At 41.9% G+C, this 13,344-nt stretch overlaps 1 protein-coding gene across 1 annotated transcript in view; it reads right to left on the bottom strand.

Annotated features, from left to right (window-relative positions):
- Window positions 1-13,344, bottom strand: part of LRMDA (leucine rich melanocyte differentiation associated) — a 1,052,350-nt gene that overhangs the window by 960,391 nt on the left and 78,615 nt on the right. The window lies entirely within an intron of this gene.

The raw sequence follows: 13,344 nt of genomic DNA, 5'->3' as shown, positions 1-13,344 counted from the left end.
CACTAGGCTACAAGCTCCTTGGCTATCTTTGTATCTCTTCCACATCAACATGTACATCTCAAGTATTTAGCAAAAGATGGATGGATGGGATGAAATTTTTTTTAAATATGAAAAAAATATTAATATTTCTGCCTATTATTTATTCATCTTCCTTCTAACTCCCAGCTCTCTCTGTTGTGCATCCCTTGGAGTAAGATTTCCCATAGGGTTTCATCTGATAATCATAGGGGCCACAATTATATGGGAAAAACCATCTACACAGACAATTCCATGAGCATAATCTATGCCAGCTTCCCACATCCTGTCACAGTGACCTTGGGAGAGGAGCAAAGGAGAAAGGAATGCCTAATATCCTAATAGTCTATGAGGCAAAGCTCCAAACTAAGTACTTTGTAGATATTCTCTCATACAATTATTGCAAGGGTCCTGAATCATAGGTATCTGATCACCACCATACAGATGAGGAACCCAAAGTGGAGCTGAATATCTGTCCAAAGTCATACAATCAGACAGAGGACATTCAAACTTGGACACTTCCATCTCCACAATCCACCACAGCCCAAGGTTAGTTATTTACATGGATAAATGCCTACATATGAGTTGAGGGCCCCAAAACAGGCCAATCTCCACAAAATTGTCTCTTCCCCTGAGGCTAGAAATTCTATTATAAACTCATTCTTTAATTTGTTCTGTTCCAGACTCCTCATTTATAATCTTATTAATAATTTACATTTGCAATAACCCTCCATTGATTTCAAATGTTCACATGAACATTTACAAGTGAAATCTTTTGTTTGATCTATACAGCAATCCCATGAAGCTGGTGTGCTGTCCTCATACTGCAGATGAGAAAACCGAGGCTCAGAGACGAGGACCATTAAAAGCAAAGCCATCAATTGCTGGCGTCCTGAGTCTTCCAACTCCATGTTTTCAGATGCTTCTTTCATATGCAAATTATCATCTGGGGTGAGGGCTGACTGTATAAGACTCTAATCTGCCTCAGAAGGGGCCTATAAAAGGAAGGACAATGGAAAGAAGGGGGGTGGAGAGCACAGAGCAAGGTGGCTCAGAGGCTGAGTGCCACCACACTATCTGCCCTGGGCTTATAACTGGACTGAGATGCCCAGGTATTATTACTAAAGTGATCACACAGCCTGGCCTGGGATGGTCCCAGGTTATGCCTGTTTTCCCAGCATACTTATTAATAGTTCCTTCTTTCATTTTCAAAAGTGTCCTGTGTTAGATGATAGAAAAAATTGGGGGGGAGGTCCCTATACCACAGTCCCTGCAGAGCTCCTAGCTATGTGTGGTTCAAGTGAGTGCAATTGCATCCTCTTACTTCCCAGTTTACATGAAATATAAAAACAGGATTACAGCAATGCACAGAGAGGCCCATGGGCAGTGGAACTGCGTACCCGTTGCACAAGCATATTCTTCTCCTTCAGTAATTACTGGTTGCTCAGCAAGCTTAGTACCAACACCCACATAAGCCACCATGTAATTATGGGAAGCCTTGAAAGGAGGACGCTCTCAATGTGACACAGCCTTTCCCAGGAGGACACAAGAGCACACATGCTCATGTGCCTGTTCTCACAGGCTGTCCACTAAGGGAAAGCCAGCAACAGCAATTAACAGCTTATATGTGGACAGCACTTCACAGCTTATGAAGCTCTTTTGCCCACATTATCCCAATTGCTTTCCAATGTCCTCATGACCAAAGACGGCAAGCAGTATAGCCTCCAATTTACAAGAGGTGAAAGCAAGGGATGGAACTAAGGTTCAAAGAAGAGAAATGACTGCCCAAGATCACACTACTGGGAGGAGGCAAAGCTGGGACAAGACTGACTGATGCTCAAATGCCCTCACCACCAACCACACGCACCCAAACACCTGGGCTCAGTTTAGAGCCAGCCTCAACTCTCAACAACACTGCCAGGGCCTGAGGTCACTTGCCCAGCTGCCTCTGTGTCTCACTTGCCCCAAAGCTTCTGCCTGCCTTCCACCCTCTCACATTTTTTTTTTAATTTTAGCTTCATTTCAATTCAGTCAGCAGTTAGTGAACTATTCCTCTATGTTCAGCTCCACAGCACTATCAAGCTTGGCCTTGGCCCCTGCAGTGCTGAGTGGAGGCAAAAGGAGGAAGGATGGAGGAGGAGAGAGGAGGCGGCTGTGGCCCTTGGGAGCTCTGGCGGCCGGGTCTGCTCTGCCACACACCAGCTGGGGGGCTGGGGCAATCTGCCTCACCTCTTTGTGCTTCAGTCTCTTTCACTTTAAAATAAGGGGAATGAACTAAATTAGAGGTTGCAATCTGGTGGCCAGGAGGCTGTGCCCACTTCCCCAGATGTCTAAAATTGGGCTACACTGAATTCCTACAACATTTTTTTAACCCTTCCACATTACCCTCAGCATTCCTGATCCTCTTACATGGAGCCTTACTCTTTCATGTTCTCTGCATGGATGCTTTTCAATTTGCAGCCCCTAAACATAGATGACCTTTAAGGCCCTCCCAGTCTAACATTCTGTGCTTGGGAGGCAACAGCGGCTCAGACTCTGGAGCCAGACTGCAATTTACTAGCTTTGTTACCGCAACTGAGTTAGTAGTTTCTGCCCCGGTGTCCCCATCTGCTGAGGATATCACAGTACCCACTTCATAGGGTTGTTATGAGGATTCAGGGAGTTAACAGAGGTAGAATGCATGGAAAATGCCTGCCCCAGAGTAGCTGCTGTATATTTGTCAGTAATTAACTTCTACTCCTGCCACCACCTCCACCACCAAGTGAGGGAGTCAACCAGGCAGCAAAGAGCCAAGGTAAACAGGAAAGACCCAGGACTTTAAGAAGGGACTTCTTCTTCTATTCCAAGAGAGTATCTGAATCAGACCTTCATCTCCACCTTCTACCTTCTGACAGTGATCCTTCTGACCTTCTGTTGCTTTTTTTTTTTTAACAGACTATTTCCTAGAATAGATTTAAGTCCGCAACAAAACTGAGCAGAAGATGCAAAGGTTTTCCCATATACCTCCTGCCCCAAATCATGTATAGCCTCTCTCATTATCAACATACCACATCTGAGTGGTACTTTTTTACAGTTGATGAACCTACATTGATACATCATTATCACCCAAAGTCCACTGTTTATATTAAGGTTCACTCCTGGCATTGGACATTCTATAGGTTTGAATAAATGTATAGTGACATGTATCCCCCATTTTAGTATCATATAGAGTAGTTTTACTGCCTCTGTGGTTCACTTATTCATCCCTCCCACCCCCCAAATGCAAACACCAATTTGCTGTCTCCATAGTTTTGCCTTTTCCAGAACATTGATGTTAGAGTCAATATACATAACCTTTTCATTTAGTAGTATGCATTTAAGGTCCCTCCTAATCTTTTCACTGCTTGATAGCTCCTATCTTTTTAGCACTTAATGTTCCACTGTCTGAATGTATCATAATTTATCCATTCACCTACTGAATGACTTCTTAGTTGCTAATAGGCTTTGGCAATTATGATATATTAGCTGCTATCAACAACCATGTGCAGGTTTCTGTGTGGACATGTTTCAACTCCTTTGGGTAAATACCAAGGAACATAATTGCTGGATCATATGGTTAGGGTATGATTAATTTTGTAAGAAACTCTCATTCTGTCTTCCAAAGTGGCTGTACTATTTTGCATTCTCACCAGCAATGAATGAGTGTTTCTGTTACTCCACATCCTTGTCAACATTTGGTGTTATCAGGGTTCTGGATTTTGGCCATTCTAATAGGTGTATAGTAATATTTCCGTTTTAACCTGCATTTCTTTGACACATGATGTGGAACATCTTTCCAGGTGCTTGTTTGCCATCTCCATATCTTCTTTGGTGAAGTGTCTGTTAAGATCTATGGCACTTTAAGTTGAGTTCATTCTTAAGAATTCTTTGTATATTTTTGGATAACAATCTTTTACCAGATGTGTCTTTTCCAAAAATTTTCTCCCAATCTGAGGCTTACCTTCTAATTCTCTTGACATTGTCTTTCATAAAGCATTAAGCTTTCAATTTTAATGAAGTCCAGCTTTTCAAGTATCTTTCATAGACCACATCTTTGATATTGTATCTAAAATTTAATTACCATACCTAAAATCATCTAGGTTTTCTCCTACATTATCTCATAAGAGTTTTATCATTTTGTATTTTTTACTGAGGTCTATGATCCATTTTGGGTTATCTTTTGTTAAGGGTGTATGGTCTCTGTCTAGGCTCATTTTTTTGCGTGTGGATATCCAGTTGTTCCAGCACCATTTGTTGAAGACTATCTTTAATCATTGCCTTATCTTTGCTCCTTTGTCAAAAATTAGTACATTTATGTGGGTCAACTTCTGGGCACTCTATCCTGTTCCACTGATATTTCTCTCAACAGTGTAGTATAGCATAGTATACTGCAACTTTGTAGTAAGTCTTGCAGTTGGGTAGTGTCAGTCCTCCAATGTTGTTCTCCTTCAACATTGTGTTGCTTATTCTAGGTCTTTTACTAACCATATAAACTTTAGAATCAGTTTGTTGACACCCCTAAAATAACTTTCTGGGATTTTTATTGTGATTCCATTAAGTCTATAGCTCAGCTTGAGAACTGACATCTTGACAACACTGAATCTTCCTATCAATGATCATAGATTATCTCTCAATTTATTCATATCTTTCATCAGAGTTTTATAATTTTCTTCAAATAGATCTTGTACATACTTGGTTAGGTTTATACCTAAGTATTTCATGGCGGAGAGATTACTAATATAAATGGCACTGTGTCTTTAATTTCAGAATTCCAAATACTGTTTACTGAAACCTGTAGGCAGGGAAAAAGTATGTGACTATCTGAGGCACCAAGCCTAGGAGTGCACACTGACAATGGCAACATACAGGGCCAGGGTGCTGAGGGCCAGCAGCCCCGTCGTCACAACTGCTCGGGCCAGCAGTGCTGTCCAGCTGCCCAGGGAACAGAGGTGGACGAAGGTCTCCATGACAAAGGCCTTGTAGACACTAAGGAACATCAGGAGGAGAGTTTTTAATCATGAAAGGATGTTGAATTTTGTCAAACGCTTTTTCTGCATCTATTGAGGTGTAGATCCATGTCTCTGACCTGTATCATTCTTCTCTCTAAAGTTCTTTTAACATTTCTTGCAAGGCAGTCTACTGGCAACAAATTCCCTCAATTTTTGTTTGAGTATCTTTTTCTCCTTCACTTTTGAAGGATAATTTCACAGAGTACAGAATTCTAGATTGGGTGTTTTTTTCTCTCTCTATGCTTTAAATACTTCACTTCACTCTTTCTTGCACAGTTTCTCAGAAGTTGTATGTAATTCATATCTTTGCTCCTCTATAGGTATTTTTTTCCTATGGCTCCTTTCAAGATTTTTTTCCTCAAACTTTGAGTTTTCTGCAGTTTGAAAATGGTATACATAGGTGTGGTCTCTTTGGCATCTATCCATCTTGGTGTTCTGAGTTTCCTGGATCTCTGGTTCAGTATCTTATTTAAATTAGTAGAAATTAGTTAATAAAGTGGAAATCCTCAGTAATTATTATTTCAAATATTTCTTCTGTTTTTCTGTCTCTCTTCTTCTGGTATTTCCATTATAGTTATATCTTTTGTAGTTGTCCCACAGTTCTCTTCTGGTTTATTTTCCCCAGTCTTTTTTCTTTTTCCTTCTCAGTTTTGGAGGTTTCTACTGAGATATTCAAGGTCAAGATTGTTTCCTCAGTTGGTGAGTCTACTAATGAGCCCATCAAAGACACTCTTCATTTGTTACAGTGTCTTGATCTCTAGTATTTATTTCCTGTTCTTAGAATTTCCTCTGCTTACATTACCGATCAGTTCTTCCATGCAGGCTATCCAATAGAGCCCTCAACACATTAATCATACTTGTTTTAAAATTCCTCATCTAACAATACCAACATCTCTGCCATACTGAAATCTGGTTTTGAAGCCTGCTCTGTCTCTTTTAACTGTGTTTTCTGCCTTTCAGTATGTCTTTTAATTTTTTATTGACAACTACACATATTGCACTGGGTGAAAAGAACTGCTATAAATAGACCTTTAATTGTAAGTGAGGAAGGGGGTTATACTTCTATTATTACATTTCAGTCTTTGGGTTTCAGATCCTGTACCTCTGGACTGTAGCCTCACACATGCTCTCAGTTGTTTCTAGGTAGGCTGGCTAGAGCAGGGTGGTGTCAGATATTTCCCTTCTACCAGGTCAGTTAAGCTCTGGTGAAATAATTCTCCTGAGGGCAGACTTGGTAAGAACAGAATGTTCTGGTATATTTCAAAATAGTTCTTTTCCTCCCACTGCCAGAAGCATGATGGGATTTTTCTCCATATTCCCTGTGAGAATCTGACAGAGATTCAGGAGGTAAAACTGACAAAAGTTTGCCCTGCCTCATGATTGGGTCTCCCTGGAGTTATTAACTCTCAGAATTGTCCACATTGAACCTCTAGCGATTCATCAATTATAACAAAGGTTCCTCTACCCCAGGCACTGGTTCCCAAAGAGTTGCTCCTCTAATAAATTGCCATTCTCTGTATTTGCCTGTTAGTCTCTCCAATTTGGGGGCAGCAGTTTGCCCTCTAACCTTACTTCCCTTATGGATTTAAGTAGAGTTGTTCATTTTTCAGTTTGTTCAGTTTTTTACTTGTTGTTAGGCTATTTTGGAATTCCAAGTTTATTACATGCTGAACGAGAAATCTGAAGTCTTTCCTTCTTGAGTTATAATTTGTATTACATAACATTAACTATTTTAAAGTTAACAGTGCAATAGCATTTATTACAATCACCTTGTTATGCAACTATCAACCCTATCTAGTTCCAAAATACCATCTTAAAAGGAAATCTCACACCCATTAAGTAGTCACTACCTTGCCTTGCCCCAGCCCCTGGCAACCACTTATCTATCTACCTTCTGTCACTATGGATTTACCTATTATGGATATTTCATATAAATGGAATGAAATGTATGATATTTTGTGTCTGGCTTCTTTCACTTGGCATCATGTTTTTAAGGTTCATCTATGTTGTAGCACGTATCAGCACTTCATTCATTTTTGAGGCTGAATAATAGTCCATTATATGGACATACCATGTTTTATTTATTCATTCATCGGTTGAGAGACTTCCTTTGCTTTTCTTCCGCTATCCACAATAGAAATTCTCAGTGTCCTCAGAGAGACCCAGTCACCTTCACCAGGACCCCCGTTGGACCCAGCCACTCTGACCCCATACACATTCTGAGGAGACACTTAAAGGACCATCTACTCTAGACCCCCCAGATGAGGACACTGATCTTCCCCATACCAGACAGGGAAATGTGTGACATTTGGAGACTGACATTTTGGCATTTGGTTGTTAGGTTTCAAAAAAAAAAAAAAAAGAAATAGCAAAGTGGTAGAATCTTCTCTTAGGAACCAAGAGGGAAGAAGGAAAAGGAAAAAAACATGTAAAAGGGATTGCCTTTCAATCAATCATACATGCCATGGGCAAGAATGAAGCTAAGGTATATAATTTAGGTTGTGGAGAACAAAGAAATACCCATAAAACAGGAATAGCTTTTAATTTTAACAAAAGTTGTGATGATTGCAAAAGTTCAGGAAGGCTCCTGAGAAAACTACCAAAAGAAATATATCCACTTTTACCACCTATTGTCTTCTTGTCTGTTTTCATGAACAGAATAATGTATCCCCCAACCCTGAAAGATGTCCATGTCCTAATCCCTAGAACCTGTGAATATATCACCTTACCTGGTAAAGGGACTTTGCTGATGTGATCCAATTAAGAATCTTGCAATAGGGAGATTACCCAGATGGGCCCAATGCAAGCACAAGGGTCCTTTCTAAGAGGGAGCAGGAGGATCAGAGTCAGAGGAGATGTGCAAACAGAAGCAGAGGTCAGAGTGATACAGGGCCACAAGCTAAGGAATGTGAGCAGCCTCTAGAAGCTAGAAAGGTAAAGAAATAGATACCCTCTCAAGCTTCTAGAAGGAACACAGCCCTGCCAACACTTGATTTTAGTTCAGTGATACCCATTTTAGACTTCTGACCTCTAAACAGTAAAGATAATTTGTGTTTTTTTAAGCAACTTTGTTTATAATAGTTTGTTAAAGCAGCAATAGGGAACTAATATACCCATCTAAAATACCCAGCATTCCTGCAGTTTACCAACCAGCCACCAACATGTAGAAACACCAAGAGGTCAGATGTTCTCCACAGGGATATTTGTATCTTAACAAAAAATGTGGTGTCTGCACATAAGAAAGCAAGTCAACATACATGTAAAAGAAAGGAACAGAAGTTGAAATCAAGAGAGCACACAAAATTTAACCCTATAGTTTGCTACACTGGATGGGGTTGGGGGGGAACATGAAGGATCACAAATTTTTCACATCTGCCATAAAACATTTCACAGCATCTTCAAATCAAATAGGCCCTGGGTTAAAGGTTTTAACAAGCAAATACCCTGCAAAATAGGGCTCAGAAATGAACTTCCAATTCTCTTAATTTTCCAGTTAAATGAATCTGATTCTCGCTACAGGGAGGGAATTAAACTCCCCCAAACAAAGAAAACCCCCTTTTCCACATAACTGATATGGTAAAGATAAAACTTGGCTATGTAATGGTCTCATTACTCTTATTGCAAACCATCTGTCAAATTTTGTTTAACAAGTAGGGTTAAATTCAAGAGAAATAAATAACAGTTTTCTGCAAACTCTCATGTCCACACTGGTATACTTTAAATGAGCTATGTTTGACATAAAGCGCACACACACACACACACACACACACACACACACACACACACACACACTTACTCTCCGCGCTCTTACTTAAATACACAACCATCAAGCACAGAGAGATGCAAATCATTCCTCCTCTTCCTCCCTCCCTCCTCTCCCATCTTATTCCTCTGGGAACTCAGACCCAAACCAGCTTTGCTCCTTCCCAGCTGCCAGTTCCCAAGAACCTTCACAATTCACTCTCACAACCCATAGTCCTCCCAAAACAAACAGCACATAAATCAGCAACAAAAACTAACTCAACCTCAAACCAGTCCATTCCAACATTAATAGTGCCTTTGCTGTCAATAAACCTATATTTGGCTTCTCCTATTTTTATGTGTGTTTTATTAATAAATTACTAATGCTTTTCCTGGAGCAAAATGGTCAAATTAATTGTCTACATTGAACCATACTACACCAGCTGGGGAAAAAAAAAATACAGTTCAAACTGACTCAAGAAGAGAGGACTACGAGCTGTGAACATACAGGCATTTCCCAGTTCTGCTTGATCTCCAGTACTCACACTTCCCATCCCACATACTAGGAGGGAGGCAGCACTATGTGGACTTTATGCCACAGCCAATCAGATAGACAGAAAGCAGAAGTCACTGGTTTGAGAGGCCATTCTACCTGGCAGTGCCTATTCTTCAGAGACAATGATACTGATGCACTTGTCCAAACTGGTAGAAGTATAGAGGGGGTGGGGGTGGTTTTATGCTAAGTGAGAATCTACTATAAACCAGGTAGATGACAGAACCCTCTAGCTCCTTAGGAATGCAAAGAACTTCCAGAAGCAATAGCTATTTCTTTCCCAAACTTCAGAGCAAGCGATGATACAGTGCTTGCTGGAAAAAAATGAAAGAATAAGCTTGCATTGGAAAGGGTAAGAGGAAGAAGCCAGAATTAACAAAGTTCCTGTTCTTTCTTTGCCTAGAAGTCAAAAGACCCAATTCTCTCCCACAAAGAGCTTTCGATCTAATCAGTCTGGAATTGAAATGCCTCATGAAGGGAACAGAGGGAAAGGATGACAACCCAAGGGTCTTAAGCCATCCAACTTAAAGGAAACTTTCTTTTTCTGTTTCTGGTTCAAGTGGTTCATAACATTAGTTGCTTTTCACAGAACATGAGAAACTGTGAGAACTGTTATGTGAATGGGTAATGCCTGTCATCTCGGGATGGAGAAAACAGCCTCTGAAATACCAAGGCCTTCCTCAAGCTGGCCTAATTTACAAATAGATATATGGGGTCCCACCTTCCAATCACCACAGGTTCACAGCAGGTAAAAACAGGTAGGCACCTGAAAGATTGTCTTATCCAACTGCTCACTTAAGCACTGAGGCAACAGTGGCTCACAGCCTGTTAAGGGGTAAAATTGTAACCAGAATCCTAGTTTCCTCACTCTTCTTGAATTCTGTTTTCAGTACATGAAAGGAGCAGTTCCTCCAGAAGGCAACAGAATAGGTGTGAGTATGGATGCAGTAGGAGACGGGGCTCTACTATAGTGCCAATTATCTTTTATTTTCTTTCAGGGATCCAGCTGGGTAATGAGCAGATAAAATTCAGACCAGTGGCCTGGTCTTTTAGTGGCTGTTTCAGAGGGGCGTGGTCCATTCTCCTGCCTCAGGGACCAGGCCAGTCCTGTCCTTCCTGGGCTTGCTCAGCTCCTCCCACTAACCTCCCTTCTGTGTCTATGGCCAAGGTCCCCCCTCTTCCAGCTTTGCAATCAGACCAGCTTCCTCCTTCCCCACTGTTATATATCACTATCCATTCAGCTGGCCAAGAGAGCAAAATCAAAGAGCAGACCAGTTTATGGGCATGGAGAGTTTGGGCTTGAAGCTGGCAGATTTCACCTATCCAAATTTGCACGTATTTAAGCATCTTGGACCACCCCACCCCCTCCCAGTGCTCGGAAGTAATCTTAACGGGTAATACATCAGCAGCAAGTTTTAGTCCAAAACTATGTAAGATGCAGGGTCCCTGAGAAGTACAGATGTACTAGCATCTCTGCTTTCTTCACCTGTGACTCTCTGCTCCCCTGAGCCCAGGAAATCTTTCCCAAGTATGCAACATCAGCCAGGTCTTCTATCATCATGCATTCTTCCACATCTTTTTTCTTATACTTAGGCCTCGACTTTTGAAATTCAAAGCCAGGAGCAGACTGTCCTCTTCTGTTTTCTGCCATGTCATCACTTGAGGAAAGTAAATAAACATCAAACCCCCAAGCTGACAGGAAGGACAAGGGATGTAAAGAAATACAGACTGGTAAGAGGAAAAGCCAGCACAGTGACAACCTCAAACTCAGTGTCCTGCCACGCAAACGCTTCCTGAGTGTCTCTTCTGCGCCAGGGAATCTGCTGGGAATTTTCATTTCTGCTCTCCCATTTGAACTCAGAACAGCCCGGCCTCCATGTTACAGAGGAACGTGCAGACTCCGGTGGCTGGCGACTTCCTCAGAGCCGCACAGTCCTTGCGCCCTCTGCCTCGGGCAGGGGTATGGGCCTCACGACCAGGGCTGTGGGTTTATTCACAGGGAGGGTGGTAAAGCAGAGTGGTTAAGAGTGAGAGGCCAGGTTTGAGCCCCGCCACCTACTGCCTGGGTACCTACTAGGCAACTTCTCTGGGCCCATTTCCTCATCTGCAAAGTGGTGATAACTGTATGTACCTCCCTCCCTCCTGCATGGATTGTTCAAGGATTAAATCAATTAAAACCTGCAGAGGTACTCAGAATCGTGTCTGGCTCAGAGTGGACTCTTAATGTGAGTCATCACACCCAATCTCCTCCTCCACAGCCAGGACTGGGCACCCTGCCCCTTGTAAATAATACCCCAACAAGTACTGGATTACTGGAGGAATTCCTCGCAGGTACAACCGTATGCACTGGAGAGGATGCACTGAGAGCAGCTCGGCACCTAGAGCCTCTTTCCCTCAGCTTTGACAGGCCCCTCACTTTGGGACTCTCATACAATCCCTACATGGAATCCTTTCCTCTTCACCAACACCCTTGCTTACCTTTAAGGACTGCACAATGACCCAATTCTGAGAGATGTGAGCCCTGTATTGCATCCTTAATTAGGCTACAAGCCCTGAAGATGTGGAGGTAGTCAAGTCCATAAATACATTTCCCCCATTACCTAAAACTGGAGATGTAACTTATAGATGTGCACCCCACCCGTAAGCTTTTCAAGCCGGCACTAGGACAATAACAGCCTTGGGGTATGTTCGACTGACTTCCTATTACTTATCAGGATCAATGTTTTTGTTTCTTTCAACTTTTTATGAGTTCAGACACCTCTAGTTTTTACCTTACAGTATATACACCCAACCATACTACAAGATACGGGGTTTTTTTAGATTAAGGTCATTATGACACAAGTATTAGCTGCCAGGTAAAGTAAAACGAAGCCGAAGTGCTGATCTGGTCTTAGTATTTCATTTCCATCTGTGGAAACACCACATATTCCTCCTGGCCTGGCGAACCACAGGAGGCAGGAACCGAAGGTCAGGTTCTGAGCAGCAGGGAAGGACGGGACGAGGTCCACACATTCTAAGGAGAACATGAGAATGTGAGAAAAGACAAGATTCCAAATGGTTTTATGAATCTGTTCACAGTACAAAGCCCCATCTTTCCTCCATTCCTGTCATAAAAATTCACAGGCTTCTACAATGAAAGTGAGCTGAGAAGCTAGTAAATCCAACCCCCTTTATTTTACAGATAGAAAAACTGAGGCCAGAAAAATAAAGCAATTTGTCCAGTGTCTCCTGACCAAAAGAAAAATGAGCATTCAATGAACGCAAGGAAAATAATGAAGCGGAAAGGGTGGTTGGTCTCAAATAAGGACACATGGACACCCGTCCCAGCTCTGCCACCGATGAAGAGACACTACCACCCTGGGGCCCAGTCTCATCTGTTAAATGAGACCTGGAAGAAATACAGAGCAAATCACAGTAGCAACAGATCCCAGAGATTCCCTCGTGGGCAGTAACACCATGACTCTCAGAGACCCAGTCTGAGAATCTAGTGTTCTTTCTAGATGCAACCTTAAAAGTCGTATTCTAAAGAGTGGGCACACAGTGCACAACTGGACAAAAGCTCCTCCTATTGGAAAGCAGAGGCTTTTAACTCACAGTAAGAGCTCCGAGTTTTAATATTCACTCCATTTTTTTCCTCTTGGTAAAATTGTTTAAGTGTGTTTCACACACACACACACACACAAAGAGAAGGTCCAACCTCTCTGGCCGTTCAGTTTTCTGTTCTCAGGCAATAGTGAGCCAAGCGGGGGGAATGTAAGCCAGCAACGGTGGCCCATGAGGGACAACAAAGAGGGGCCAAGTACTCCCTCTGTCACCGCCCTAAAACACCTGGTCAAATCTGATTAATGAGATGAGGACCAGATGCTAAAAAATGTCTGCTAAATTAAAAGAAAAAAGAAACAAAGAGAAAAGGAAAGGAAACCAGAAGCCTGCCTTTAATACAGTACACTTTGTTATCTGTAATGTCTTTCAACCACAGATAACAGAATCAACCACATGGAATCTAAG

This window comes from Manis pentadactyla, chromosome 8, assembly GCF_030020395.1.
Source record: "Manis pentadactyla isolate mManPen7 chromosome 8, mManPen7.hap1, whole genome shotgun sequence".
In the NCBI taxonomy this organism is placed as follows: domain Eukaryota; kingdom Metazoa; phylum Chordata; class Mammalia; order Pholidota; family Manidae; genus Manis; species Manis pentadactyla.
This window is presented reverse-complemented; position numbering and strand designations above follow the sequence as displayed.